This window comes from Nicotiana tomentosiformis, chromosome 2 (assembly GCF_000390325.3).
Source record: "Nicotiana tomentosiformis chromosome 2, ASM39032v3, whole genome shotgun sequence".
Lineage (NCBI taxonomy): Eukaryota > Viridiplantae > Streptophyta > Magnoliopsida > Solanales > Solanaceae > Nicotiana > Nicotiana tomentosiformis.
The window spans coordinates 84,633,842-84,639,490 of record NC_090813.1 but is presented as its reverse complement, the minus strand read 5'-3'; positions in this window follow the sequence as shown (position 1 = coordinate 84,639,490).

Sequence of the window (5,649 nt, the reverse complement as noted above, 5' to 3'; positions counted from 1 at the left end):
TTTATATACCTTAAAAGTTTTATCAACTTGACAAATAATTTTATTTACATGATGATTTTGAAAATTACTGAATTGAATCTTTTTGCTAATTTATTAATTCAAAGACTTAATTATTTGTTGAGATTTCATGCTTTTAAGATAGTATAGAAGATTCTCTTTATCAGTTTTTATAATATTTATATAATATTATTCGCCTTTTTTACCCTTTAAAAATATATTTTATATTGAACAAAATAGTAATTTGTTTGTCTTCCTAATATTTAGGACTCCTAATTCAACTAAAATTTTATTTATTATATATTTTCTTATTTGAATTCTGTAAAAAATAACCTTAAAATTAATTAAAATTTTACCTTATATAAATTATTTAATTTAATTATGACACAACTATAACTTTACTTTTTCTAATATGTAGGAAAAAAGAGATAGAATAGGCAGATTATTTCCATAAATCTACGTTATTGTCACGACCCAAAATTCATTAAAGGTCGTGATGGCGCCCAACACCACTGTCAGGTAAGCCAACCATAATTGATAAACTTAATTAGCCATTTTAGTATTTTTGAAATCAAAATTTCCTCAATTAAATAGTAAAGATAGAACTCATAAAGTAAGTGATAATAATTTAACAATTAAATTATTAAACAACCCATAATTGCTTCCAAAACCCGGTATCACAAGTGCATGAGTATTTTCTAGGGAGTTAAAATAAAATACAGCATCTGTCCTGAATACAAATTAGACAGGAAAAATATAATGACTCTGAAGGAGACTCTGTTGGCTGCGGATCGTAATACAGAATGCAACTCATCTAAGTCCCCACATTTTAACCATACCTCTGCGCCCACAAGGTCGCTAGACATATATGTACCTGCACAATTAAATGTGCAGCAAGTGCAGCATGATCAAAATTTGATCACGCCCAACTATGCCTTGTAAGAAGGACTAAGCGGTCGCTGCAAATATAATCCGGTTCAAGTCCGGAGTCGAATCCCACAGGGAACTAACCTATTTACTACAACCTTAAATAATTCTAATGATAAGTTCAGACAACTTCCAGATGCAATAGTTTTATGAATAATCAGTGGAATTTATTTATCCAAGAAAAAATAACAATAAAATTAGCAATAATCAAGACTAAAATTGAATTCAAGGGTAAAAGGATCTAGGGCTATTGATTTCCCCAATTGCCGGATTAATTCTCAACTCTTTAGCTATAATCTCGCAGTAATACTCTATGAGGATTATGAGTTCCGGGCTACCGTAATTACCTTTCGATCAATTACGATAATTTACTAGAAGCATTCTCTCGAACTACTCTAGTTAACAATTTATGCAACTCAGAATCATCCCACCAAAGCTTCATTATTTCTAACCCCACTTTTAAATTCAAGTAATTAATCTCTTAACTTCCCCCAAAGTGGTGTTGTTCAATAACAATCTAACCAAGTGTTCTTTCTCAAGCAACACAAGGTGAATAGACACGATTAATCGAGGGCCCTTTCAATTAACCACAATACAATACGTAATTGAACAATCATAGAATAAACACGGCTCAATTATAACAAAATAGAGTCAAGACTTCATCCAACAATTGGTTCCATCAACCCTAGATAACAGATTTAGCTACTCATGCTAATGGAAAATAAATCACTAAAATAATTCATAATCAATAAATAGAAGTATCAAGAAGAAGATGAAACTCTTAGGAATTTATCCGTTTTCTTCCCCTCGTTCTTGCCTCTAAAATCTTCTAAAAAATAGCCCTCTCCCACTTCTGAGCGAGTTTAGGTTTCATATAGGTTTAGGTTAGTCTCCTAGGAAATTACATAATTAACCTTGTGTGTTTGGCTTTCGTCCGCCCGTCCGCGGCCGCGGATTCGACCGCGGATCCGACTGCGGATTTGGACTGCCTCACTGCCTTGAGTTCGCGGACCAGTTCACGGCCCACTCCGCGGCCGCGCACCTGGAGGGGTCATTTCGCTTGCTTTTCTCGCTCCTTTTCGACCGGGCTAACCTTCGATTGCCCTTTCACATTCCATGTTGACTCCAAAACACTCGTTAGCTCCCTCCTAGCTCGGAGTAGCTCCTGCAAAGCATCAAATTCTTAATTAGAGCATTTTGTTATCTTTTAGCATTCAAATATCAATAAAGTGCGGCTAAATTAGAGTGTAAGTAGTGTCTAAATTGCATGAATATAGCCTACTATCAATACCCCACACTTCAACCATTGCTCGTCCCCGAGCAATCAAACTACACTCTAAGAGGCTTTACTGAGCGACTTTCCTACTCGTCACACCAAGAATATTTCACATAAATTGAGTACATTAGTGCAACATCTACACCTCAAGAGTTGACTCCCTCTAGCCACGTAATGTTCCTAACTGGCTTACTTACTCTATATCAAAGGTCCAGAATTCACACACAAAAGAGACTCATTTCACAATCAGTAAAATTCACACACATTGAGGAACTTTAAAAGGAACAGAATTCACTCACCCTCAGAAATGACATTCTTGTGCCACAGAAAATGCACTATAGGCTTGCCCGTAGTGTACGACTCTACTAATTGAGCTCACTCAGTCTAGGATCAAGTAGGACTTTATTTGGATGTAATGTAGGTTGTAGGTTGGGTAGGATATATTTGGATATATAATAGTAACTATACCTCCCTAAGCACTTTAATACATTTATTTTACAATCAAGTCCACACCTAAGTTAAACCAATATTTTTATTTTTTTTAACACCAAATATACCACCCCACACTTCTTCTTTGAGCACAATAATCTTAAAAGCCACCAAATATTTATTACCAATCAACATGATACACTATTAACAATGTTCTTCTCTTTTTTTCTTCTTTTTTTTTCCAAGTGGTCTTTTCCAAGAAGATTTACCTTTCTCCTTATTTTCTAGTTCCACTCAAAAGCTCCATCAACTACCCCACACTTTATCCTTTGTAAATTCATAGTATTTCCAGTGCTTACGAGAGATAAATGATTCAAAAAGATGGTCAATTCAAACAAGGGATAGGGCTTGTAATCTGGTTGCCAAGGAAATAGGATTACAGGCTCAACGAGGTTAACTATGATACATAGCAAATAGGTGGGTGGAGTATGTATATATATGGTTCAATAAAGAAATGCCTATATCACTTCCCAGACTAAACAAGACTACCATTTCGCTTTGCAAACACACAGGGCAAGTTCTAGGAGTTAAATATTGTGCACAAAATATAACAAGCCTCACACACACATGGCACATGACTCATTCCAGATTAGATCATCAAACACTCAGATCAGGGTATTTCAGCCAAATTAAGAACATACATTTTAAGGCCTTCTTACAAGAGTCAACAAATGAGCCCAAGCGTCACACTAAAGTAACCGCTATATTCAAGGCATTACGAAATCAAATAAGGCTTCCTATTTTAATTCTGCTCATAGCCCATAAGTTCCTAACTAAAAAAAAATAAAAAGTTAACTACACCCGGTTCAAACAAAACCCTTGAAAAAGAATCATGGTTTGAAGAAAAACCAAGGGGGAATTGATACACTACTACAAAAGAAAATCTTTTTTTTTTCTTTCGACTTTAGTCCCTCAAGAAACTCGTCGAATGATATCTATCATTGCGCAAAGTCAAAATTGATTTATACAATTAAAGTACGAAACTATCTACATACAACAAAGTATCCCCCACCCCACACTTAAAAAGATGGCATGTCCCCATGTCATACAAAGTAATGTAATGAGAGGTAAAGGAACTTCCCTGGTGGATCAGTCTTGATCGGAGATAGTGCCAGGGTCGAGATGACATGCTCTCCCCAGCGCACGCAGCCAACCCATGATTTTCTTTTCTGACTTCGCATTTTGGGTTGCCAAAGCATCAACTCTGGTCCCCAATTCTGTGACGGAAGTGCGCAGTCCTGTCATGTCTTGTTCTAGGGCTGTCATTCGCGTGCTCCGTCTGACCTGGGATGGTCCTTCAGCCACTGCAGTTTGTTCCTGTGGGGTTGAGGCAGGTTCAACCTCCTTCTGCCCTTCGTCACCCTCTTCTGACGCATTAGAATCGTCACTATGAGCTGCTCCTGGTGCCACCGGGTCTTTCCCGATGGTCACTTTGTCTGCCCGGAACTTTGCTTCTTTCTTTACCATGCCATCCGCATTTGAGTTCTCAGGCACCCTTGCTGCCCGGCACAATCTAGTGATCAGAGAGGGGAAAAATAACCCATACCTCTTCTGTGTTGAACGAACGAACATCTCAGACTGAATAACCTTGGCCACATCGAAGTAGTGGCCATTCACGAAGCACCATATCAAGGCTTCTCTCGGACCATTTACCTCTGTGGTGTTGTGGGCGGGCAGTAAGCGACTGTTGATGATGTACAACCAGCATTTTCCTTCAAAAGTGAGTGAGGAAGAGTGTAGCTTCGATCCCGGCACAACCCACACTACCTCTTTGTCTGGTGCACAGATAGTTCTGAAAAAGCTGTTCCATGTAATGGGTTCTCTCCTGTAAGTATCATAGAAATCTTCCTCCCCATTGAATTCAGGCAATCGATACACTCTCCTGATGGCTTCTAACGAGGCATTCACCCTCGTGTGTCGCACAATGCATATTCTATCCTCATGTTCGGGGCAGTTGGCATAGAACTCCCGAACAAGCATCAAGTTACCCTCCTCTGGCTCTTCAAAAAAGCTGTCCAATCTGCGCCTGATCAACTTCCGATACATATTAGGGCATTCATCCTGGAGGGACGGCCTATCAATACCCCTTTTCGGTACAGGGTTTTTAGTGGCCTTCAAACTGAAACGGTCTTGGGCAGCTCTGGAGACAAACCTGGTACGATCAAATTGAGTTGCATTGGTCTGTGCCCGTCCCCGAGATGATCTTCCATGACCACTTGATGAGGCCCCGGTAGCGTGCCTCTTCCTTGAGGGTTGCATTTTACCTACACAATAAATACTACTATCAGTGGATAGAGGAATATATATCCCAATGGTGGTTACTCAGACTTCACTCGCATAATTGGTCACAATTTATCTTCAACACTCATTAAGGCAAATCAACAAACAGGTAATGTACATATGTACTCCCAAGTCATCCAAAGACCCAATCAAACCCAACAATGGCTTCCTCCAAATTAATCAATTCAAATAGCCTTCATATACCACATATAAACCAGAATCCAAATCCCAAACAAAAGTACCTATGATTTTTCTACCCTATACAGAAAAGGAAAATAAAATAAAAATAAAATACTAAGAAAGAGGAATAAAATCATGTACTTACTTGGAGATCTTGAGAAGAACGGAGGTTGGAGATCGGTTGAGTGGAGAAGAGAAGGAAGGAGAAGAGTCTTGTGTTAAAAGGAAAATATAGGGGAAAGGAAGGGTTTGGGTTCTTGAGGTTAGGGAGGGAAGAAGAGAAGTGGGGGTGGGGAGTGAGGGGTTTGGGTTCTTGAGGTTAGGGGGAAGAAGAGAAGTGGGGGGGGGGGGATGAGGGGTTTGGGTTCTTAGACTTAGGAAGGGAAGAAGAGAAGTGGGGGAAGTGAGGGTTTGGGTTAAGGAAAAGAAGGGGGTGGGGGATTAAAATAAAAAAACTTACCTGGACAAGCCCGAGCTTCCGCGCCCCAATCCGCGGCCGT